The sequence below is a fragment of the Podarcis gaigeae genome (genome assembly GCF_964106915.1).
Source record: "Podarcis gaigeae genome assembly, chromosome: 11".
Classification (NCBI taxonomy): domain Eukaryota; kingdom Metazoa; phylum Chordata; class Lepidosauria; order Squamata; family Lacertidae; genus Podarcis; species Podarcis gaigeae.
The window spans coordinates 24913005-24940518 of record NC_139687.1 but is presented as its reverse complement, the minus strand read 5'-3'; positions in this window follow the sequence as shown (position 1 = coordinate 24940518).

The following is a 27514-nucleotide window of genomic DNA, read 5'->3' as shown; positions in this document are numbered from 1 at the left end:
CGTTTGTCCACAGACAGCTTTCCGGGTCATGTGGCCAGCATGACTAAACTGCTTCTGGCGCAATGAAACACCATGATGGAAACCAGAGTGCACGGAAATGCTGTTTACTTTCCCGCTGTAGCAGTACCTATTTATCTACTTGTACTGGTGTGCTTTCAAACTGCTGAGTTGGCAGGAGCTGGGACAAAGCAACATAAGCTCAGTCTGTTGCAGGGATTCGAACAACCAACCTTTGGATCGGCAAGCCCAAGGGTCTCAGTGGTTTAGACCACAGCGCCACCCATGTCCTGACACACCCGCGTCATTCTGTGATGCAAAATATGTATGTAAGTATGTATTTACTTACAATGGTCATACAGATTTTTCCCCCTTCAAAAATGCAACTTAATGTGGCAAAGAGACATAGCAGGCTTAAGAATAAACATATGTGAAATTCACACTGAGCAAAAATAGACTGTTCTGCCCACAGTGCACCTCAAATGGCTCCATTTTGAGATGGGGAAATGAAATTGCCCAGAGCCAACACTTGTGACTGGAAGAGAGCTTGTAGTTTTGAGGATATGGTCGCTGAGTCATGAAGTACTATTTCTTTTGTCCCTGTTGAAAATTTCATGAGCAGAAACAGGGAACATCTTTTTAAAATCTCCCGTAGGAAAATATGACGGGGGAAAGAAATCCTAGTTTATTTTTGTAACTTCGGTTTTTCTATAGCCTGCAGTAATCCTGCGGCAAAATTATAGAAACAACAGTGTGGGTGTTAATGCTAATGTTGATTTTTCAAAAAAAGTTGTACTTCCCGATAAGGAATCCCAAATGAAATATTTCCTTCTAAACTAAATTGCACAGATGGAAAGATGCTCCCATAATTCTGTCAGAGGTCAAAGGAAGGAGACATCACATAGGCCAGGCAAATCAAGTTGTTCACAGAAAATTTAAGGTGATTTGACTTCTTTATTGCAAGCTACAAATAAAACATCTTTTTGTGAGTGTGCAAAATTTCAGAATCCTTTGCACACTCACCTTTCTAAACCTGTCCCTGGCGTGGTACGAGGTCATACATGTAGTAGGCAATTCCAAACTCCATGGAGACATTGCCTAGAGGAAACATAATTATGGTTCGTCATTTCCCTAGCCAGTGTTAGGGACGGGCAAAACTGTTAATTTTGGATTTCATATAGTTTCTCATTTTTCCAGTCTTAAATTCTCCATATTTCCACTTCAGGTTATGATTTTTTATTTTTTTTTATTTTTTATTTTAAAAAGCTTATCACGAAATTCACGGCATTTTAGTGCAAATTTATCCTGACATAAACATTTTTTCAAAGCAACTTTTCCTAATGTAGTGCAATTTGTATGCTGCTTTCACTAATACATGCATTTCAGTACTTGTTACTTGGCTGGACATTACATTACAAAATTCATAGAAGTGTGAATTTCTGTACTAATCATAGAATTGTCATTGAGTCTAAGTTCCTGCAACGCAGGAATCTCAATGAAAGCATCCAGGACAGGTGGCCAGTCAACCTCTGATTAAAAACCTTCAAGGAAGGAAAGCCTATCATCTTCTGAGGGAATCTGTTTGACTGCTGAACAGCTCCAAACACCAGATAGTTCTTCCTGATGTTTAGCCAAAATCTTCTTGTTTGTAACTTGAATCCATTTTTCTTCACCAATTTCTTTCCTTTTCCTTTTTCGATATAACTTGGTATAAAACATCAAACCAATTACCGTATTTTTCGCTCTATAAGATGCACCAGACCGTAAGACGCACCTAGTTTTTGGAGGAGGAAAACAAGAAAAAAAAATATTCTGAATCCCAGAAGCCAGAACAACAAGAGGGATCGCTGCACAGCGAAAGCAGCGATCCCTCTTGCTGTTCTGGCTTCTGGGATAGCTGCGCAGCCTGCATTCGCTCCATAAGACGCAAATACATTTCCCCTTACTTTTTAGGAGGGAAAAAGTAAGTCTTATAGAGCAAAAAATACGGTACATAAAAACCAAAACTGACATAGCCAAGTAAGAAAAAACAACCATATAATAAAGAGGGGGGGGGACAAATACAAAGAACAAACACTGGCCAACTATTAAAAAAAAGTATACAGGGATCACATCAGGTAATTATACCCTCCCCCCCCCCAAATCTTTTTTCTATTGCAAATTCAGGAAACAGATACAAAATGGGGAAAAGATACACAAAGAAAGAAAAATAAGAGATCAAGAAACTTCAACTTCCCTTATTTCTTTAAAAGTAAAAAGATTTCACACACATATTCAAACAAATGGTGTCTAGGCACCAATAAGACAGCATCCTTGCCTTCTGACCTTAGAGCAAAACCTAGCCGAGGATTTCACAGAATTTTCAAGAATTTCAGGCTCCCAGGAAGGCTGCAGAGTGCAGACCAACCGATAGATGATTTCTAGAGTGAAAGGACACTCGCAAGCATATCGTGGCCATCTTGAAAGTAAGGAAACAAAGAGCTGCACCCATAACAATTTCTTCAAAATCTTCTCTTTCCTTTAGTAATTTTTGAATGCAATGTTTTCCTCATGAATTGTATGATAATGGTTTAAAATATGGAGGAGAAATGTTTTCCACAGCACTAATTTAAAAACCAATGTGCTAATTCAAAGAAAGAGCTGACCTTTAAAGCCCTTAAACGGCTTTAAACCTGAAGGTGCATCTCCACACCCATTGTTCAGCCTGGAAACTGAGGTCCAGCACCGAGGGCCTTTTGGCGGTTCCCTCATTGTGAGAAGTGAGGTTACAGGGAACCCGGCAGAGGGCATTTTTGGTAGTGGTGCCCATCCTGTGGAATGCCCTCCCATCAGATGTCAAGGAAATTAACAACTATCTAACTTTTAGAAGACATCTGAAGGCAGCCCTGTTTAGGGAAGCCTTTAATATTTGATGTTTTATTGTGTTTTTAATATCCTGTTAGAAGCTGCCCAGAGTGGCTGGGGAGGTCCAGCCAGATGGGCGGGATATAAGCAATAAATTATTATTATTATTATTATTATTATTATTATTATTATTATTCCAAATTTTGTGCATGTAGGGGGAATCTTCAGCTCTGCTTCCAAAACAAATGTCCCATGTCACCAAACAAGCCTCGTACAGCCACCTAAAGAATGTCCCAAGGCTGAAAATAACAAGAAACCATCATGTAGCTGTACAAATCCTTATGCACAACCAAAGTGTAATTTTGCAGGCCTCATCAATCGCACCTCCAAAAATTTGCCTGGCACTTTACAAATGGTGGTCTTGAATTTCCAAACAAGTAAATTTAATACTTGCAGCTTTTTATTATCCACCTGACTAACAAGCTACAGATCATCTGAAATGGTTTGAAGAGACTGGACAAGTTCATCTAAGCAACCATTAAACAAATAAAAAACGAGAGAGACATTACTATCTGGAAATGGATGGGCTCGCAGTTTGAACTTAAACTACTCAGCTGGCTGACACTCAGGTTTGGGAAATCGGCCATTAGAGAAATATGGTTTGCCAAACAGGGACTAGAAAAATTGGCTTCTGAGCCAGCTGTTACTACTGACTCACCTTATTAAAACAGCTTTCTTGGCTTCCACATCGCCTGACACCTATAATTCTTTTCAAGGTCCTTTTCATCAACTGCAGCAGATATATAACTTCACTGGGTGCAAGAGCCTAAATCACATCTTGTAAAGAGAAAGCATTTAAAATAAACCTGGATGAAAACAAAAATCCTAGAAAACGACAGAAAAGGCATATATAGAACTGCTTTCTGGTAACACTGAAGTGTGGAAAGCTACAGGAACGCAGGAAATCTAACTGCAGAAATCCAAATCCCTGCCCTTGTAACCTCTTTCTTGAAACACTTTCTTCCTCTGAAAAAGAAACATCCATTGTTCTGCCTCTTTGTCAGACAACTTCAGAATTTATTTTAGTTTTGGTGGATGTGGGGTTGAGCTCCTCTTATTGTGGTGAAGTGGCTGTGGACAGTGTGTTTGGTTTTCTTCCATAAAATATTTCTCCACTGTTCTGTAGCCTTTTTCAGCTGCTTATACTTCTTGAGCTGAAAAAATCCCCATGAGAGAAGTTACTTGCAAAAAACACTTCCATTTCCCTTCCTTATTTTCAAAGTGCCTTAGCATTTTGGTGGGGGTAGGCGACTGAGAGGAGTATGTGCTCCTCCCCACAATTAAGCCCTCCTCCAGTGTTATTCTGCCTCTCTGCACCTCCTGCAATTGCCAGCCTGAAAAAGCCCCAAGGGAGAAGTTACCACATGATAGCTTCTCCTGAGGTTTAAGTGAAACTAGGAAGGCTAGCTACCAAACACTCAAGGTCTTTTTAAAAAAGACATTCCTTGTACCTTGAAAAACATTTATGCACTGATTTCTTGAAATGCAACAAGACCATTTTTTTAAAAAGGAGCAGCAGTCAAGCACTGTCAGCAAGCGACATCCTTACCTTCCTAGGCTTACAGGAAAGATCAGCTGATGATCTTATGGGGTTTTCTTATGGTTTGTGGAATAAGGCAAGCTCAGCAAAAGTTTGAGAATTTCTCTCATTCTTTCCCCTTTCATAGTTTTCAAATCCAATTAATTTTTTTCATAAGTTGGAGAATGGTTGTGAAATGCACAGAACCTTTCAGCACAACTCGAGCGCTGAAACTGGAGGTTTGCTATTTCCAAGATGTGCACCAGATTCAGACCTGGGTCTTATCTGGATTTACAGTTTTGGCCCACAAATTGAAACGGGGTGCCTGTGCACAGCCCTAATGCACATCCACACACATGTAGCATACTATGGAAGTGTTTTGTATCAGTATGACTGCCATTGAATCCGGTGGTGCTTACTTCTGAAGGAATAGGTTAAACCTGTAAAACACACTGAATTTTAACAAAAGATCTTCTGGCAGGTGAAGTGGAACCTTTCATTTTTAAATAGAAATGCACACAATCTTTCAAAGATCTGTTATCATTGAAACTGTTAGCATGAAGTAGGAACCCCATCAACAAACACAAATGTAATATCCAACCTTCACTTTATTATTTTCCTCATCCTCTGACTTCCTCTATGTTAACCTGTCACAAGCAAACTTAAAAGACTTGTTATCACCTCATTCTCTTGTCAGAGCAGCACATGACATTATAGGAGCCAACTCCTGGGGGGACAAGGTCCTTCCCCCCCAATAAAATATTTAAGCCCCCTCCCAAGTTGATGGGCTTTGCCATTCAAATGGTGTGTACAGTATTATGTGATTGATTGTGTGGGGTGGGGCTTATCTGGGCCTCCAAATATTTTATTCAAGTTGGCACCCTGCATGACATCATTGCTCCTGCTCTGAAAAAAATCCTGGATCTAATCACCCATGTGTTCCTTCCCTACCACACCACTGATTTGGGGATGTGTATTGTCACATGTGCACATCTGCATCTGATGCAACATGTAAATTTTCAAAGCCACTCTTTTATAGAAAAACCTTCCACCAGTTAACTCCAATTCCAGTGCCCTTCACATTTACTACTAGCAGCTTGGAAGAGCCAATGGTGAAATCTACACACATACAAAAAAACATTCCGAGAATGCTTTTTTAAAAAAGAGCGTTTTTTTAAAAATACATAGAATTTTCCATAAGGCTCACCATTGCGACCTAGTGTCACATTGTATATTGTACTTAAAACGTTTTATTTGCAGCTGTGTAGAGGAGTCCAATGCTACCACATTTCTGAGTGAATTCTCTCAGAGCTCCCGCACCACTAGGTGCTGTGTGAGCAGAACATGAGTCCTTCTCTTGTCTCTCACCTCTGCTTGCTTCCATTCTCTGCCCACCATGACACAGCGACTTACTTGGCGCACATGCAGTGCTGAACCACAGTTTGCCATGACACAAGCAAGATTTCCTCCTGACTCCCACCACACTCTAATTTGTTTCCTTCCTTCCTAGCTGATGGTAAACCACATCTGGACCAGCAAATTATAGTTTACAATTGCCCTTCAAACCGACATTGCAAAACAAGTTTGGTAATAACGTCGCCACTTGCAATGGCTTGAATAAGTGGTTTTCTAACAATAACAGTTTCATCTTCAATGGTAGCAGGAGATTCGGGGATTAAGAGCACAGAGACAGCTGTGCTGGTCACACTGTGACTTGCCTGCTATGTGTTGGTCCCAGGATGATTTGCACAAAGCTTGTGGGCATTGCACCTTGGCAAGCTATCATGATGGACTGCTAGATAGTGTAGAGAAAGGGTCAGGGATCTGGATACACATCAGCCCCACCAAGAAATCTTCTGGATATCCTAGATGCCCAATTTCAGCTGCTAGATAGGATAATGCCTGGGCCTCCAAGTTATGCTTTTCAGGAGTGCTCTGCATGGATGGCTGGCAGAGCTCCAGAGTCTCAATGTGAAACAGTAGCGTTGAAAGGAAGGGTTGACAGCCCTTGGGAAGCATTTTGGGACCAGCTCACCCAAAACAAAAGATACTGGCTTCACTCGAATTACAATGGAACCAGACTGCAGGTGTGTAATATAAAAAAAGAATGCAGAACAGCTTTGAACCTGTCTCGAGATGGAAAGCATCCAGTCTGGGACATCTCAGCAATAAAGGTGCAAAATGGGCAGAACTTGGCAGAAACAAATGACTGTTGTTTAAAGAATCCAAATAGTTGTAGGAAAAGAACTGCACATCCAAGGGATAATTTCAGAGGCATGCTAACTTGAGAAGCTCATAGCAAATATGGAGTAGTTGGAAAGCATGCTACTAAAAGAGAGCACGGATATAATGGGCATGTCTAAAACTTGGTGGAAGAGTCCGACAAGAGTCTGACAAGTATTCAGTTGTAACAATCCTGTTCATATAAAGCATGATTTATCAGTCCTACATATTATCTCATTGTCACCTCTTTCCTTTCTTCATCCTTTGTCGTCCCCAACTTCTTACACATCAGTTTCTTAAGCATCAGTTTCTCCCATTGGGACATCACATGAGTCTTTGGCTTAAGGCTTCATCCAAACCAGAATGGTAAACCAGACTCTGATCAGTTCAGACATTACAAAAAACTGTAGTTCAAGAAACACTGAAAGCTTGAAAAGCGCCTAAGTGACAAAGAGCACTGGTTCATCACCTATAACTGTCTCTAGACTGGAACAACCTGACTATAGTGATGCAAGCTCTGATACTTTCCTGATTTGGACTACTGCATGCCTACTACCAGAGTAGTGGATGCTCTAGTTATCTCCCGCTTGGACTACTGCAATGCGCTCTATGTGGGGCTACCTTTGAAGGTGACCCGGAAACTACAACTAATCCAGTATGTGGCAGCTAAACTGGTGACTGGGAGCAGCCACCAAGACAACATAACACCAGTCCTGAAAGTCCTTCATTGGCTCCCAGTACGTTTCCGAGCACAATTCAAAGTGTTGGTGTTGACCTTTAAAGCCCTAAACGGTCTTGGCCCAGTATACCTGGATGAGTGTCTCCACCCCCTTCGTTCAGCCCGGACACTGAGGTCCAGGGCCCAGGGCCTTCTGGCAGTTCCCTGACTGTGAGAAGTGAGGTTACAGGGAACCAGACAGAGGGCCTTCTCAGTAGTGGTGCCCGCCCTGTGGAATGCCCTCCCATCAGATGTGAAGGAAATAAGAAACTATCTGATGTTTAGAAGACATCTGAAGGCAGCCCTGTTTAGGGAAGTTTTTAATGTTTGATGCTTTATTGTATTTTAAATATTATTTTGGGAGCTGCCCAGAGTGGCTGGGGAAACCCAGCCAGATGGACTGGAGATAAATAATAAATTATTACTACTACTACTACTACTACTATTACTATGAGGGTCAATAAGACTGGATCATGTGCTATCAATCCTAATCATACTGCACTAGGTACCTGAAAGCTACTGGACCCAATTCAGTGTGTTGGTACTTGAATGCAAAACTCTGAATGGTTTGAGACTTAAAGGAATGCCTTCCCTGGTACCTACCAACTTTGGTTCTGAAAGTGACAGGAGAGAAGCTGCTCATCACCAGTTGTGGAATCCTCTCCTTGTGGAGATTCAGCAATCTTCTCTAAGCTGCTTTCAGATAGCAATTGTTTGTTTGTTCAAACCTTTGGTACATAGCTAGAGTGGGGTTCAAGTGTCCAGATGTTACTGTCTGATGTATTGTGTCTTATTGTTGATATTGATATTAAACATTTTTTATGGTTATTGCTAGTCAGCCTGGGCTCCTATGGGAGGGAAGGCAGATAAGACAACAGTAGGAACAGCTGAACTTGAGATCACAGAAATTGATTGGCAGTAGATTCAGGAAAGAAAAAGGAAGCACCTTTTTTGCACATCTACTCAGCTTCTTGGGAACTCTATGTTGCACACCATGGAATTTGTGATTTTCTTATTATTAAAAAAATGGAACTTGGAATTTGCTGCTACAAGATGTGATGATGACTTAGATGCCTTTGAAAGGATGATAAAATACTTATTGTAGGAACTGTCTAGTTATCAGCCATGACAGCTAAATCATGGAAGCTCCATGCCCAAGAGCAAAACAACAACAACAACCCTCTGTCTAACAGTTTATGGGAAGTGTTGTTGCCCCAAAATGGGCTTCTCAAGAGAAGAAGAAGAAGAAGAAGAAGAAGAAGAAGAAGAAGAAGAAGAAGAAGAGGAAGAAGAGTAGTTTGGATTTGATATCCTGCTTTATCACTACCCAAAGGAGTCTCAAAGTGGCTAACATTCTCCTTTCCCTTCCTCCCCCACAGCAAACACTCTGTGAGGTAAGTGGGGCTGAGAGACTTCAAAGAAATGTGACTGGCCCAAGGTCACCCAGCAGCTGCATGTGGAGGAGCGGAGACGCGAACCCGGTTCACCAGATTATGAGTCTACCGCTCTTAACCACTACACCACACTGGCTCTGGCTAGTGATGCTAGAAAACAGATCCTTGTTCTGATCTAGCAGAGCTTGTTTTTAAAAAAGTTCAGAAGATATTTTTTGCCCATTATTAGGTACTACAGTTAAATGTCTTACTGTTATCTGGTGCCTGTAAATGAATGACCTTCTAGGACACCAAAGCCGAAGTAAATATATCCAAGGGCAATCTGCAATATCGTTTCATCAGCACAGTGCCTGCCCTTCCATTGCTCGAAATGAGAAGAAACTCGGAGGGTTATTGGCCATTTGAAAGGCTTTTGCTTCAGTACTTCTTGAGAACAACACAGAATTGCTGAATATTTCTCTATACCTCCATTGACCTCGGAAGGTTGCAGATTACAAACATTAAACATTTGAATAAGCAAAAATGAAGCAGAGACATAGAGCAGAGCTAAATGCTGTGTGCTGACATGACATATTTATTATCCAGGCATCCTGTCACCAAGGGAATACATTTGCTAAATGGGATTGTTCCACAGATGAGAATTATGACACTAATGCAAGTGATGACCCAAGGTTTTTGCCATGCTCCCTTTTTGCTGCCCTATGATATTAACTGCAAAAACACACGTTTTCTTTTTATTTGCAAAGTGAGGTCTTTTTTTTAAAGGATAGGGAGTCAATAAAAACCTACCAACATGGCAGCACATAAAGGAACTGAGGAACTGTGGAAGAAAGACTGGTTTATTAACAAAAGGGATAAAAAGCCTACAAACAGTGCTCTGTGATAGAGAATCTGTTTTAATAAGCAAAGCAGCAAGAAAAGAAGTTAGTAGTGACTGCATGCAATATTGGCACAGATCAAAAGCAATTAATAACTGCATTGTTAAATAATCTTTGCACAGCTGACCCATGAGTCCAGTATACACGGTCAATTACTGCCCAATTCACAAAGTCAGAAAACTCAGGTCGATCACTCACAACAATGTGTGGAGCTGCTGGATAAGTCATAATTTGGCAGCTGTGGAAACTGATGCCTCTATGCAGAATCTACCCATGCAAGAATTGTGAATTGGATGATTATGGCAACTCCAAAAAGGCGCCATACTCTGGCCCCATACAGGTAATGTTTGGTAATGCCAGTGTTGGAGGATGTTTTCAATCCACTCCACCCCACCAGCAATACTGTGAGTAATTGAATGAAATAGAGCGAGAAAACTAAAAGAATGTAATGGAAGTTTAGCACCCATTTCAATGATAATTGTTTTCAGGAAAAAAAATCCATTTGCAACCCTGTCTCTTCCCACCTTACTGGAGTACATAATGAAAAACAGCATAGCATCAGTCGAATTTGAATCTGTAATTGTGAGATTTCTTTCCTTTTAGTGACAACAATTTCGTATTATGCACTACCTTCAGATGCTTGCAATTCCTGGTTTATATCTTCGGGGGGGGGGGCAAAGAAATGAGGTGTGTGTTTTCTTATAAAGATAGTCCCAGAATCTTTCCACTTAAGAGGCACTTTAGAATTTCTGAACTAGTGCTTTGAAAATAATGTTGCAATACCTTTTAAACATGATGCAGCTAAGATTCTGAAGTTTCCAGACTTGATGGCAGAATATTACATAATTTGTATTTATTTATTTATTTTTAAAAACATACACTTTTTCCCCCCTAATTGCATTGGAATGTTGCATGTAATACACCCCAGGGCAAACCTACAGAGATTTATACTGTCAGAACAAAGGAAATATTAAATATGATTAGAGACCATAATTTTGAGATTGTACTTCCTTCTTAGATCAAATGCTTCTGTTTAATGCAGTATGTACCACACTCTTTGGAACATCAGTATTTCTGTTCTCTTGTTTAAGATTAACAGGAGCATGGCTCTAATATGGGTTGTAGTCTGTGTTTTAAAATCCCTCAAAATGACTCGGAAATCATTAGCTGAATGAGCTCTAATGCAGCCTGCTTCATGTACGGCAGCATCACAATATGTTAAAACGAAAGACCATAATGGTAGTTATCGTTACAAGAAACACACACACACAAAGAGAGAGAGAGAGAGAGAGAGAGAGAGAGAGAGAGAGAGAGAAGGAGAACTCATTAGATAAGAGTGAGGTGGAGTGGACAAAATTTGCAAATCAACAAATACTTTCTAGGAGTCTAATAGCAGGAAAAATACTGCTTTTTGACCTCTAGAGTAACCCAGATTGCCATATAGATAGATAAATGCAATGGTTTTTTTTCCTAAAAAAAAATACGTTTAGGGGTACTCTCATTTCCCTACTCATATTGGAATAATGTCCCTCAATGAGGCCAAACTTAGATTCACTAAATATTTAGGGGTATGCATACCCCTGCGTACCCTCAGAAAAAAAACAAACCACTGGATAAATGTGGGTACATAGCTTTAGATACAGAGATATAAATAGATAAACACACACTTCCACAACTCTTTCCTTTCTGTTTAACTTTCACTAAATATAAAAGCAAACTGTTAGGGTGATAAAAAGAAACCATACCCTTCTGCATCAACGCTATTGGAACAAGTCATCTTTGAAACAATTAGAAAGTCATTGTAAGATCAATTCTATTTCAAATAGATTTCTATGTCAATTTGTGTTTACATTGATTCATCTCTTATCTTTTGGCTTCAGTTCTCTCTTCTAAATATGTAGTAATTTATTAATTATTATGTAGTTCAAAATGTTCTTCTTATAGGAGCACTTCCTCCTATCAAGTTACTATTTTGTGAGGTAGAATTCTGAATTTAGTGTTCTCAAGATTTCTAAAGCAGATTTTTCTTTTAGAAAGAAAGAAAGAAAGAAAGAAAGAAAGAAAGGTATACAGCACTGCGGTCAGAGGTTCAGGCCCCTTTAGTCATGTTTCATTCGTTAAGTATACTCAGCAATCACATTTCCATTTCCATTTCTTGTATAAATAGCTTCATTATCACTTAGCCAGGCATAAGTGATTCACCATCTCCTTAGTGAATCCTTCAGTCCTCTTCACATCGAGTTTATTCAATCTCATCTGGTGTCCATGAGCAACTGTACTGCAATTTTACAGTCAAGACTCAGAAAATTATCAGAAGTGATGACAAGTAGTTCTTTCCTCATTTGCTATTTGCTCTGGAGAAATGTGCAGTCTCCCCAGGGCATCCTCACATGAACAATAAAATGAGGTGTCAAGTCATTACACTTATCATTCCAAAAAGTTTACACTAGTGAAGTGCTATTGAAGCCATTGACCACTGAAGAGCCATTGAATCACCCCTCAAAGACCTCTGTCAGGGAAAGATAAAAGTGTGACCTCAGCTTCCATACAAGTTTGCAGCTTTAAGTGAATACTACAAAGTCAATGCCCATGTAATATTTCTAGCCAAAGAGTGCATCATTCATCAGCTGTCTGAAATGAGGAAATATAGAGTTAGAGTCCCACAACATGTGGTCCCCATTGATAAATAAAGCCTGTGATGCACACATCAATAAAGCCTATCAATATGAGTTTTGAAAAGTGTCAGTGGAAGAGCATGTTTGGTGGCCTTCAGTAACCCTGCGAGTTCATCAAATGCTGTATCTGTGGGTGAAGCAGGTACAGTGAGTGATTGTATTGTGGCAAATGTCAGGGCCCTACAGACTGTCAAAGGAATAGCTTGCCTCTATCAGGAACCTCTATCTTGTTTCCTTCGACAGAAAATGAAAGCCTCTCAGCATATGAATCCCAGGAAGCGTTTTGACTGACACCAGGCTCTTCAACGTGCCACATACCAGCCATTTTTAAAGCACAGAGTCCCCTCACCTTCCATGGCTGAGGCCTTATTGACACTGCTTTCCAGTGGTACAGCATGCGTTCTCAGAGGTGGTGTTTCAGGTAACCTGGTGCCAAGCAACGTAGGGCTTTAAAGATTAAACCAACTATTGAATTGGGGAGTAGTGACAGACAATGCATAGTTGTGTTGTGGTCAAGGCAGCCAGCCACATATAATAACCTTATGCCATGTTTTTGTCTAACTTCCAGACCATTTCCAAAGGCAGTCCCACATTCAACACATTGCAATGTCTAAACAGGAATCAGCTGATGTTCTGCATGTTGTTGTTGTTGTTTTAAAAACCCCCAGCTTGAACTAAGCTCAGGTGTCAAGCAATATTCTTTAAATACAGTAATTCAGTGGAAGTTCATAAAGGCCTCTGTGCACTGGTTTGGCTAGATATCCTTATACATGCACAGGAGAAAATAGCACATTGATGTCCTAATAACTGCTGATAAGTACAAAGGAGGGGGGAGAGTTGTAAGGAGGCCAGGTTTTCAATGAGGATCCTCTCAAGGCAAGATAGCCTTGAGGCTGATATCTGTCACTCTTCAGAGCTATCACCATCATTCACGTTTTCAAATTTTCTCTGTTAACCTGCCTTAACCTCTACTTCAAATAAATAGTGCCAGGTGTTACAACAGCATAGTATGCTCGAAAGGCTAATTGAAAGGGGGGGAGGACAGAGGAGGGATTTTAATCTTTTCTTTATTATAATTTAGGAAACCCTCCCACAAATAATCTAAAAAGAAACAGAAACTGAGGGTGTGATTCAAAGCCAGAAACCAACCACCCCCTTTCAAAATCTTTAAAAGTGCCAGTGAAAATTTGTCGTGTATATACTCATCTCTGACAGAATGACACTGAGAGAAGTTATGGTTTTGTCCATGTTGCTTATCCTGATTACTGACATTGAAAATACTCTATTCACAGAAAACACACCACAATTTTGCTGCTACGCCATTGCAAGTGCAGGTTATGTTAGCTTGCAATGCTTTGTCCCAAGACAGCACTTCAGTCTGAGTAAACACTGATATAAAATATATATGAAGGATGAATGCAAGAACATTAAGATTAATTTTCCTAAGTATAGTTATGCAACCAAGGCACAACCGTCTGTTGTGTCTCAGCATAGCTCATAAGGAAAAAAGTCAGGTCAAAGATTTGTGAAAGACAGTTTGTTGTTGCAAAAACTAGCTTGCCAGAGCACCTATTACAAACAACTGAGAACACTGTTCTGTGCTTCTTTTAAGACACTATTTCATAAGTGACTGTTAGCCTAGATGAACATAGAAGAAAACAGATGAACAATAAAATAAAATACTGCATACAAAAGAAAGCAAGACAAGTGTGGCTTTCAACTCTTAGAAGTCTAACCTCAGTCTTGCCTTAATGGAATATAGATCATGTTTCAAAAGATCAGATACAAATTAAATCCATTGATTTCACCATGAGTAACACAGGTGTGTAGAACCTTTTTCAGCCCAAGGACTGAAGAAAAAACAAAAGTTCCAGGCAACCTTCTGAAGAGATGCAGAAGTATCCTTCCCTTCCTCTTCCTCTGGACATTTGCACAGATTAGGCCCAGAGGGAAATGAAGAGAAGTGGGAGGAGGTGGGGGCCCAGTCCTGGAACTCATGCTGCCCAGGTTTACTACTGAGAATAAATCATTTACCAGCATATAGGGGGGTCATCAGATCCAGAGAAGCCATGGATGCATGCTTGAAGTCATAATCAATTCCGAACGGGTTCTCTAATCTCCTGGACTTCTGTGACATGGGAAAAGCCTAACATGTGACAAGAACAGAAGAGTAGCAAAGAACACCTTTTTAAAAGAATAGCCAAGAAAAACTAGTGTTATTTGAAACAACAGTGGTTGTTTTTTATATATATATTGGTGCTTGCAGGCAATGCAGTAAGTTTGAAGCAGTGCAAAAGTTTCCATCATTCCTGTGGGAATGCCAGCAGGCCATCTCCTCTGTAGCCTAAACACCGCTAAATGACCACAAGGGATTCAGGCACTTGGCTCCATTTCATTCATGTGTTTTGTCTCCATTGTGGTACTTACAAGAGCTGCCTAGTGTGGGGAGGGAACCAGTCCATGTTATTCCACTAAGCTTCCCACTGTAGGAACGAAGGATGAAAGATTATCTTTTCTTCCTTCTCCTAGATCTACAACCGTCTGGTTTTATTATAGGAGGTACTCAGTTTTTATCAGATATGAATAATATAATCATCACGATAACCATGAAAACTGATTGTCTTTGAACCCGTTAATTATTTTTTTGCCTTGTTTTATATATCTATACACAAGCTTAGAAGGAATTGCTGTTTACACTATGGGAAATTCTCCTGGAATTCCTTTGTATAGCCTTGGGTATTTCAGAAACAAATTTCTATACTGATTAATAAAAGTAGAAAGGTAAATGACCCCTGGATGGTTAAGTCCAGTCAAAGACAACTATGGGGTTCTGGCGCTCATCTCACTTTCAGGTTGAGGGAGCCACTGTTTGTCCACAGACAGCTTTCTGGGTCTTGTGGCCAGCATGACTAGATAGTTTCTGGCACAACAGAACACCGTGACGGAAACCAGAGTGCACAGAAATGCTGTTTACCTTCCTACCACAGTGGTACCTGTTTATCTACTTGCACTGGTGTGCTTTCGAACTGCTAGGTTGACAGGAGCTGGGACCGAGCAACAGGAGCTCACCCTGCCACGAGGATTCGAACTGCCAACCTTCTGATCAGTAAGCCCAAGAGGCTCAGTGGTTTAGACCACAGCACCACCCGCATCCCTTCATATGGATTATGAGGGAATCAGTGGATCTGCCTCTCCACAACATCTCACATCACTGCCATGCATATGGAAGATGACACTCAAGACTACTGTAATAACTAAAACCTGTGTATGATGGCACTGACATTGATGATCTGATTCCGTAGGGGCAGAGCAGTAGTGGATAAAATGGTTGGGAGGTGGTGTTCACTTGACCCCTTGTATGCCGCTGTTTCCTGGTGTGGTGTAGTGGGTTAAGAGCGGTAGACTTGTAATCTGGTGATCCTGGTTCGATTCCCTGCTCCTCCACATGCAGCTGCTGGGTGACCTTGGGCTAGTCACACTTCTCTGAAGTCTCTCAGTCTCATAGAATATTTGTTGTGGGGGAGGAAGGGAAAAGCGATTGTTAGCTGCTTTGAACGCCTTACGGTATTGATAAGGCAGGATATCAAATCCAAACTCCTCACCCTCTTCTTCTTCTTCTTCTTCTTCTTCTTCTTCTTCGGAGGTCCAGGAGGTGAGGTAAGGCAGCGACAAAGTTTGAACACTGCAAATGCACTTGCCACCTGGTCCTGAGTTGTTCAAGACTCTGTATGTTAGTAGCAATATCTTGAGCATGGCCTGGAAGCCAATTGGCAATCAGTATAATTCCTTCATCACAGGTGTTCACATCCAGGTGCTCTGTTCAACAAGCTGACTGAAGCATTCTGCACCAGCTGTAGCCTCTCAGCTAGTCTCAATGAAAATCCCACACTGGGTGCTTTACAACAATCCACTCATGAAGCCAGTTATGCAAAATATGCAAGGGCTTTAACTTGGTCATGGAAATAGATACATCTAATTGCTTTATTATTGTTATCAAGCCAAGGACATGCCTCAAAGTGCTCAACTTGACACATAGGGGACCTTCTGAGATCTGAGGAGGAGAAAAAATGGAGCACTACAATAGATTAAACTTTCTCATCAGTCAAGTTTGGTGTTAGGGTCGGAGTTACTACCAATATTATGAAAACAATTCTACTTGTCAAGCTATACAAATGTATCTTGGAAGGAAAGGGCTTTATTTCGGCTCTTAGTGAACTTCTGTAATCACATTGGCAAGGAGGAGTGCAAAAAGAAATCCTGTCATTAGCTGGATGGATTCTAATGATACATTTATTGTTCTCATGTGCCCTTTCATGTGCTCAAAATGTATAGGCTCAAGTTTAAACTTGTTGACCCAGGTCCCTGAGGTTCCCAGGCGCCATCACTTATCTAGCCGACTAGCTAGAAAAGCAGGAGGCTGAAATTGCAGGGGAGGTTAGGAGGCAACAACTGAGCTTCAACCCTTGAAACGGGCTCCAGTTCACCATATTTTATACTCGCCTATGAAAAAAGCGTGGATACACAAGGAAAACAGTTGCAATTCAAAGCATACTGTGCAGAGAATGTATTTACATTCGTTTCACCATTCTCTTCTCCATCCACCAAAGGAGAAAATAAATTGCATTTGAAGATGAAGAAAGGGGAAGAGAAAATGTCAGTGAAATTCTCACGGATGGGATGGGGGTTAGGGCTTTTGTTGCATTTGCTTTTAAGTAGGCTGAGAATTTATTTCTGGATCCTTCCTTCCTTAAATACTCTATCTGGTGATTTGCATTTTGCAATCATCTTGGGTGCCTACACATTCTGAAAACCCCAAGATGTCTTCAGCTTACAAGGTTTACCATGCACCTGACAAATATTTGTTTTATTAATTTATTTAAAGTTGGTGTCTGATTATTCAATTTTTTAAATAAATAAATAAATAAATAAATAAATAAATAAATAAATAAAGGTAAACCTAAGGGCATTCCTTAGAAAGAAAACCAATGAGCACATCAATCCTGGTAACCAGTCTCCTGCCCCCTATTTAATGCACACAAGGGGAAAAAAATATCACTAGGCAATTCTTCTCTGCATGCTATTCTTGACCAGGAAATGTGAGCAGCCAGGGAGGCTGCAGTAGGCTGATAAATGTTTAATGGAAAGGAAAACAGACATACCACCTTAAATCACCTCATAATGATAAGTCAGTCTGCGGCCTGGTTCCAGCCACCTATTCAAATAAGTGGAACCCAGTCATGTGATGTGGCCACAGTGTTGCTCTCTCCCGTGTAGGATGCTGTTTTGCCGACTCCCTAGCCTGTCCTGCTAGGATACCTGCCCTTGCTCCCCGCCCCTTCAATTTGGGCCTGCTTTTAATTCAATAAGCTATTTGTGACCTTGTTAAAGTTATAGATGGGACACAAAAAGGTTGCACTTAAAGACTGCAACTGCTGAATCATACTTGAACATCTAACTCCTGGACCTTTACATCCGACCTCATACAAAATGGTGTGCTTATTCTGAAACCGGGATCGTCAGACCTGCTACCCATTTGCAATGTTCTTAGTTCTTGCAAATTAGCAAAGTGTCAGTTCCTACAATGGAGTGCATATTAAAGGTAAAGGGTAAAGGGACCCCTGACCATTAGGTCCAGTCATGGCCAACTCTGGGGTTGCGGCGCTCATCTCACTATATTGGCTGAGGGAGCCAGCGTACAGCTTCCAGGTCATGTGGCCAGCATGACTAAGCCGTTTCTGGTGAACCAGAGCAGCGCACAGAAATGCCGTTTACCTTCCCGCCGGAGCGGTACCTATTTATCTACTTGCACTGCGTGCTTTCAAACTGCTAAGTTGGCAGGAGCAGGGACCGAGCAACGGGAGCTCACCCCGTCGCAGGGATTCGAACCGCCAACCTTCTGATCGGCAAGTCCTCGGCTCCGTGGTTTAACCCACAGTGCCACCCACGTCCCTTGGGAGTGCATATTGCAAGAAGCCTTATTAAGGGTTGCTGTGCCTGCAGATACAGAAACTCAGAGATTCCCTAACACTAAGGGAATCAAAACCCTGGAGAGTTGCTACAAGTCTGTGTAGCCATCACAGAGCCACATGGACTGATGGTTTAAGTCATTATAAGGCAGCTTCCTATGGGTCTACTAATCCTACCCAGTTTCAAATATTGTAGCTGAATAACAGGTAGATGAAAAATAGTGGCAAGGTGGTTGGGGGGGGCGAATTACCTACTGGAGCCCATGAGCTATGCACATACAAATCTACATCTAAGGTACTACAGACCAGAGAATCTAACAATAGCACATGGGAGAACAATACATAGCATCTGCAGGTGGGGCAGGGAAAAACCTCTGTCCTAGAGGGCTTCTGCCAGTCACTGTAGACAACGCTGAGCTAGATGGACCAGTGATCACAGAGAGAGAGGGGGGGTGGGGAGAAGTATTTTGTTAAAAATTGGACTTCAGAATTCCTTGCTAGTCTACTGCAAATCAACCATTGATTACCCAGTAGATCCTAGTTTACCTACTATTCTACCCTCCCTTAGGGAATGTCTGGAACACATTGCGTGGACAGGCGGAGTCCCCAGATCCTGCGCGGTCCCCCCGTCATTTGGAATAACAACTCGAGACAACGTGCTATGGGATTAAATTGGCCACAACTTTATTAAATTTCAAATGTGGGTAGACCTTGGCTCAGGCATTGGGCGTTCTCCTTCCCCAGTCCCCAGCCGGGGACCTAGGGAGCATCAGGGTTATCCAGTGTGTGTGGGGGGGATGGGCCGGCTCTGGAGAACATATGTTCAAGCAGAGATAGCCGCCCCCGTAACGCCGCCGCCGCAGGGGAGAGCAATGACGACCTTTCGGCGTACGGTCAAAGCCTCCCTTCAGAAAACCCCTTTAACGGGGAACCCTGGTATCGCCGCCGCAAAGAGGAAGATGGACAAAAGGATTCCGCCCAAGGCCTGATACCGCCAAAGTTGTGACGTTTTGCTACAGGAAAGGCGAAACCTGTCAATGCAGGGAAATTTCTTTCTGGCCCTGGTCTCCTTGGCAACTCTTCCCCCAGGTGGGATTGGACAACTGACTGAGGTAGGCGGAGACCTCCAGGTATCCCACCTGAGGGAAGGCAAAGCCAAGCCTATGCTGTTGGAGCCGCTTCAGATCTAGGGGCTGCACGCGTCCACGCAAAGGGCGCCCCCCGTTTTAAGCGGGGAGCGGTCATTATTGAGTGTGTTTCACATAAATAGCTGCACTTTGTCACAGAGGGTAAGGGTAAGGGTAGCAGAATCTGCATGTTCCTTTACTTGGAAGGTCTCTTGCTATTCTATGTTTGATTGCAGCAAATTGTTCTGTTTTCTTAACTGAACAGGCTGTTCAGCTTGAAACTTAACTGTAGTCAAAGATCCTATTTGATGTGTGACCCTGTGCAAGAACGGCAGCATAGTTCTGTAATAAGGAACTCATCATCTACAGATTTTTTAAAAAGTATTTTTAAATAATATTGCTACTAAAGATAATGGCCGTGCTTTGTTTATATGGTCTCCAATATAAAGATGTTTAGGGCTACTACTTTCCCCCTGCCTCTTATTAACTGCATGGGGAGCCGACATTCTACTGGTGAATTTTTTAACATTGCTTAACATTTACCTTTCATTTATTTGTTAAAAAACACAGGAGTCTTGCCAGGAGGGAGAAGAGGCAATTTTGTAAGTCACATGTGAGAAACCTATGGCCCTGAGTTGTGGAACTCGAACTTCCACCAGCCCCAGTTAGCATAGCCAATGGTCAGGGATTATTAGAATTGTAGTACAGTAACATAAGGAGAACCACAGGTTGCCCACACCTGCCGTAAGTTATCCATTACTCTTCTGAAGCAGGAGGATTTCCAAGGTTCAAAACTGAGAGTGCTGTGCCAAAAACAGGCCTCCAATTAATCAAAACTTCTCTTCAACTGTGAAAGCAGTTTCTGTTTTTCTGCTTCACTTTCAGGGCTCTTAAGAACTTTATGTTTTTGGTGAAGGTGGGATTGGGTTTACTTTATCACTGGGAGGTAGTCATATGTGTGTGTGATGCTTCCCACTGAACTCTGTCCAGCACCCTGCAGCCTCCCCAGGTTCCTGTTGCTTCCTGAGCTGAAAAAGTCCCATGGGAGGAGACACCTCGTGATGTTTCCTCTGGATTTTAATTGAAGCATTGGAATGAAGAGGGTGATTAATGACTAACTGAACTGATTTATTTAAAAGTTAAAAGACTTCACTTACTCTCCAACCTAGAAGATTTCATGAAGCGTGGGCACCCAGGAAGGCTGCATAGTCCAGACCAATGGAGAGATTATTTGTAGGATGAAAGGAAGGATACTCAAAGACACATTTGCCACTTCCAGAGTAACAGAAGCCTAACAGTAACCCTGCATCCCACTAATGACAGTTTCACTGGATTGTTCTCTAACATTCAATAATTTTCAAATACAATCTATTTTCTCATTAATTGATGGAGAATGATTGCACAGGGGGGACAAGAGATTCCACACATACCCTGGCAGTTTATACAAAGGTCATGTTCCTATGATTTAGAACTGTTAACTATATAGTCTCCATTTAATGCAAATGTTTTCAGTTTAAGAAAATGGCAGCACAAATCTATGCATGTCTACTCAGAGGTAAGTCCCACTGAGCTGAATGGGGCTTACTCCCGGGCAAGTGAGTCCACGACTGCACCCTGATTCTTTTTCCTGTATTTATTCTTTTTATCAGAGGAAAGAAACCATCTTCGAAAAGAACATTAAAACATGGTTTATATGTGTATGTATTTATGCATTATTTTTACTTCAGGATCCACTAGGGAAAGTACAAAGTATATTTTAAAAATACAAAGAACTTTGTGAACAGCCTAACAATCTCCCTCTCACTCACTCTCTCTGCCTTCAGGTATATGTACCTATATATCAAATATGTTGGATTGCCATACTCATGACAAATAGTCCTTTCTACATCAGTTGTTTTCTCTCCATATTCTCTTGTAATAAATAAAAGAATAGTTCACTCAATTCATGATTTAAAATCAAAAGTTAGTTGATGGAGTATGTACATTAAAACAAGATAAATAGCACCTATAGTGTATTGTAAGTTTGGGGCTACATATATTTAATAGGAAATATAAAACTCCAACTTTTACTTTGACTAGCTTATTTGCATTTGCAGGATTGCATTGTTTCATCCTTACATGACTGCAGCTTTATTGTAGAAGTATAGATCTTTCATGTCTTTTTCAAGCTCTTACATGTTTTGATATTGGATTGAAATCTGTTCTGCTTTTGCCAATCCATACAGCAACTATAATTATTATCCATTTATATAGTACTTTAGAGAGAAAGGAATTTTCATGTAATTATGTTATCGTAATCTTTACAGGACCCCTGAAGATAGATCAGTATTATTATCTCAGTATTGCAGATGGAAAAGTGTGTGTGATTTTCGAAGTTGTAGCTAGGAAAGAACAAGTTGCCTAAATCCACTGAGTGAATTCTGGGTAGAGTTAAGATTTGAACCAGGTTTGTAGATCACTTGCAAAACAATCCCATAGATACCAACTCAGAAGTAAACCTATTGAATTCACTGGGACCTGCATCCAGATATGTGTGTATGGAATTGCTGCTTCAATTTCTTAGCCATTCTGCTGCACCAGCTCAATATTTGGGAAGCATGCTATTTTAAATCTGACTTTTATTCAAGTGTAGAAGAAGCTATATTTAGCAGTCAATACCTGTGGAGAGATTCCCCACGTTGCATAAGGAGAACCAGCTTCCATTCGCTACTTCTGGTTCACAAAGTGTGTGGAGTTCCTATCTTATTCCCACTTCCACCATCATACTGAAATTTCAAAACCTTCAAAGTGCTACCACCATATATACTATGCTTTGCTCCAAAGCCCTAACCTATAACCCAGTAGCTCTGGTACTTTAGACATGGTGTGCAAACCACCAGTAAATTAAAGTAAGAAGTTGCTTTTTTAATTGATCGTTGAAATAATGTAAATGCTACACTTTTATTGGCAGCTGTTACTTTAAGATCTATGTTTGCTCTTAGAAGGTTACTGTCACTATAAATGGCAGTTGCTTGAAAATACAGACACTTATAAGACTGGTTAGCAATATCCAGCTTCCCCTTTCCCCAATCAGTCTTTGCTATGATCCAGGCCTGCAGGCAGTTCTCTTCTGCTCTGTCCCAAACACTCCTTGTTGAATTCTTCCTCACTGCTCATAGCCATTTGATGGTATCTCTGTCAGTTTGTGGCTTAAGCTAGTGGTTCAGACCTTTCTCAATAGCAGCATCCAGCTGCTGCTTAGCAGCCACAGGCAATCACACCCACACTGAACAGAGTTGGAGCTCACCTATTTATGTTCCAGCCATCCCACCATTCAACCAATCAGATCAGAGTGGCCTAGCGCTCTCCTCCTCATCAGACCACTTTTCCCATCCAATGAGCAATCAAGAATTTCTATCCAGAAAGTCAACCAGAAGTGCAATTTTACAATCCTCCAACTCGGTATTCAAAGAACCCAACTTTTCCTCGAGCTGAGTATGCAAGTAACTCCAAGTGCTGGTTAACAGAATCTTAGTATTTGAATTGTTACCCTTCACATAATCCTGCAAATACAGTAAACTCTTATACTTTGTATGTAAAGCAAACTCTGTTCCAGTAAACACATTTTGGAAGGTGACTTCTCTGTAATTCCCAAATAGATACCCATGAGCTGGCTGTGGACATGACAAGTGGGTACAAAGAATCAGCCTATAAACAAAATCAGCCTGACGTGGTCTCTGTTGCTTTGCGTCTTTGGGCAGGTGGGGGGGCAGGAATAAGCTTCTTGGAATCTGTAGCAGTAATATTATTATTACTTATAATCACTATTGACTTTGCAGCCCTGAGGTATGCCATCTTTATTTGACTCAACCTTTTATTGATAAGGCATTGACCAGACTCAACAATTCTAATTTCCCTCTGCCCTGGAATGGGCCAGGCATCACATTAAAAATAATTGGCTACCTGAAAGGACAACAATTTGTGTGATGAAATGCTTATATCTGCAGCTGCATTACAGCCTCCCTACTGGGACCCGTCTGCAGTGGAATCTCAGCCATGAGATACCTGCAGAGCATGGTCGTATTAGAACAATGAAGAAACAGAATTTTACAAATTATGCTAGATATCAACAGTGGCTGTACAAAATGATACAGGTGAGGGTCTTCTGAATGTTTCACAACAAGTTTCTCTCTTGGAAAACCAAGCCATGTTCTCGGAATTGCAGTATTGCCTACTTACAGTACATTAGGATTTTACTTGTAGGGAAAGTTTGTAAGATACTACTTAATGGACTTCATTAACAATACAGTGCTTCCTTCAGTTGCCATATATCTCAATACCACATATAACTTTTAGCTGTCTTGTAACATTTGTAGGCCACATTTTCTTCTATTAAAGGCATTAAGAAAACCCTCTAAAACAACTGGAGCATGACTATACAATGTTGCTTTTAAAAAATTCAGTCAATTTTCTTCATTACGGTAAGGCTTCATTCTTTCCTCTTACACGCAGAAAGCCTTTGCCTATTAAGGAAGGGACCATTTAATCAGAAATGTATCTCTGGCTGGTCGGAAATATTTCTCCATATATTTCAAAGAAAGAGAAGCAATTAAGAACCCTTTTTAGTGGGCTACTCTAGCATCTTGATAGCAACCTCTGTTTTATTAGGACAAATGAATTGGTTCACTCAACTTTCTTCCTGTATATTGAATTGCCTCTGATATCAGCAGAGGCTAGGTTGTATGTTACAAAGATATATCTCCATAAATAAGAATTCATAATGAAACAGTTCAGTGTTTCAATGTTTACCAAGATCCATGATCATAAATGGTCTTCTCAGCCACATTTGGAATAGGTTTATGACTAAATGGGCACTACTTTGTTTAAAAAAAGACCATAGTGTCCCTTTAAATTATTTTTATTTTATTTGTACACCACCCATCTGCCTGGGTCAGCCCAGTTACATTTTAACCTTTCACATGGTGTCAATGCCACTTCTGGAAATTTTGCAGAAATTTTGCCCGCATTCCAGTGACAATTGCTTCCAGGGGCACACAATAAAATCAGGGGCGGTATTGTAGCCTTATTAGACTTTACCGATTGGTGTGCTCTGCGTTGCTCCCGGACGGGAGAACGAAAGTCAAATGACACCAAGGGTTGGTTCAGAGAAATAGTTCTTTATTTCTGCTCTCTAGAGCAGCAGAAAGGCACTTGTGTGGACAGTCCACAGCAAGTCCAAAGAAATGAGAAATTTCATGCAGTATATATATCCTCCAGGCACCCTCTCCCCCCTCCCCAGGAATCCAGCCACGTCAGCTTATACACGCAGGTTGACATGACAGATGTTCCTGCTCGGTTCTCTCAACCATATAAGGTTGTTCCTCTTCCTGTACTCTTGACCATATAAGATTGTTCCTGTTTCCTATACTCTTATCTTGGAGCAAGAGGTCACCAACTCCAAGAACACACTCTGGCGCTGTTCCCGGACTAGGTCTGTGCGTGCCATCCCTACTCCACTGGAACAGCCAAGATCATTCTTGCCATCACGAACTGATAAAGGAGAGGGCTCTGAGCACTTGTTTATACAGCCGGGTTTTGTTTATACATTAACTCAGAGCTGAAGTTAATGGATTTTAGCTAAGGAAAAATAGGGATTTTGGTGCCCGTTTCAAACTGCCTGCACAGTCCGTTTCAGGTTTGGGAAACCCATTCCTTCAGTATCTTGTCATAAATTTATTTTCCACTGTTTAAAATTTAGTATGGCATGGTAGTATTTTCCCACAAAAGCCACAGTTCCATAATGGAACAGCTACTGCAGTGTGAAAGGCACTTTAGAAACCAGGACAGAAGCATTAGCATTATAATCAAGAAAACTAATGCAATAAGTAGCCCCAGTGAATGCTATTGATCGGCATTTGCTGTTGCTTTCAATAAAAAACAAACAAACAAACTGATTATTTCAGTACAAAGGGGGAAATATAAATAGGGTGGAATAATGTGATGATAGCATAATCACACTTTGCTGCAGTGGACAGGAAGACAAAACTGCAGTGGAAAGGAAACAGTGCTGCATGCGATGAATACAGGGCAGAATGGAAGATGCCTTCCTGCCTTCTTGTATCTCTAACTGAGGATGATGGGAATTGGAGTCCAACAACATCACCCCTATTACATCTTCTGGACAAAATAAAATGTCTAAGGCAGCTCTGTTTTATGCATTTGGTTGGGGGTGTGGGAATTACTGCATTCTCATATGAGATCTCTTTGCAATGATTCCTTAGTTAAATAAAACCATCCAAGATTAGCTGAGTGGTTATTTTCACCTTGCAAACCTCAAAGGGAATCTTTCATACATGTTTGACTGTCTGGGCTGGCAGAATAGTGGGAGTCAGTATTCACCTGCTTTTCTTCCTGATGCACTGGAGAATCTTAGAATTGGAGATTTGTAAGGGAACCCAGGGATCATCTAGTCCAACCCCCCTGCAATGCAGGAATATGCAGCTGTTCTATATGGGGATCAAACCTGCAACCTTGGCATTATCAGCACCATTCTCGAACCAGCTGGCCTATGCAGAGGAAACAAGAAACACTGGCAGAAATAGCTAGATTATTGAATGTGAGGACCAATGAACTTGACCAATGTGGCTTTAGATCTATCACTGGATGTACCTGGTGCTGTGGCTCTTCTTCTTCTCCATTACAACAACTACATTTTGCAGCGATGCAACACCTCTCCAGAGTACTTTTATCCAAAAAAGGAAATTAGGCTTCTAAAAGCTTAGAGGTCAGTACTCTCACAATGTTAGACAATGGAGGAAAGTAGTGTCTTTCAAACAGTTGTAATTGCTGCCCTGCCCTGTACTGTGGAAAAAGCCTAAGGCTGATATCCTAACTCCAATTGCCTGGGAGTAAGCTAGAACTGAATTCAATAGGACTTCCTTTTCAGTAGACACAGAGTTGTGCCGTTAATGAGGGGGATCTATCAGGCTGAATAACGGTCCACACAAGGTTTATGGTTCAGGGCTTCCTACACAAAATAACTAGGGACGCAGGTGGAGCTGTGGGTTAAACCACAGAGCCTAGGACTTGCCGATCAGAAGGTTGGTGGTTCGAATCCCCGCGACGGGGTGTGCTCGCGTTGCTCAGTCCCTGCTCCTGCCAACCTAGCAGTTTGACAGCACGTCAAAGTGCAAGTAGATAAATAGGTACCGCTCCGGCGGGAAGGTAAACGGCATTTCCGTGCACTGCTCTGGTTTTCCAGAAGTGGCTTAGTCCTGCTGGCCACATGACCCGGAAGCTGTACGCCGGCTCCCTCGGCCAATAAAGCGAGATGAGCGCCGCAACCCCAGAGTCGGTCACAACTGGACCTAATGGTCAGGGGTCACCTTTACCTTTACACAAAATAACTGGTGCTGTCATAACTTGAGAGGCAGGGCAGAGACTTTGCCCCTTCATGTTGAAACAAAACAAAACACAAAACAAAGCAAAACAAACAAATAAATAATTCCTTCCAGTAGCACCTTAGAGACCAACTAAGTAAGTTATTGGTATGAGCTTTCGTGTGCATGCACACTTCTTCTTCATATAGTTATTTTTTTTTTTTTATAATGATTTTTTATTGTTTTTACAAAACAAAAAAAAAACAGGGAACAAGGGTATAGGAAAAACAAACAAATCACAAACAAATACATAAAACATGACTTCCCCATACCTCCCCTTCTCTGCATCATTATTTTATAATGTGTCAGCAACCCTTCAGTCAATTTCTCTATATATTCTCATTAAGTTTCCCCCTTTAATTTACGATTTACAGCTGTAGTTCTTTGTTTCTAGCCTCTCGACATCTTAACCGTCCGATATTTTACAATAGTTCTTAAGGTATACTTTAAATTTTCTCCAATCTTCCTCCACCGCCTCCTTCCTCTGGTCACGGATTCTGCCGGTCATCTCTGCCAACCCATATATTCGATCACCTTCATCTGCCATTCCTCCAGAGTGGGTAGTTCTTGCATCTTCCAATACTTTGCTAAAAGAATTCTTGCTGCCGTGGTTGCATACATAAAAAAAGTCTTATCCTTCTTCGGTACCAATTGGCCCACCATGCCCAGAAGAAAAGCCTCTGGTTTCTTTGAAA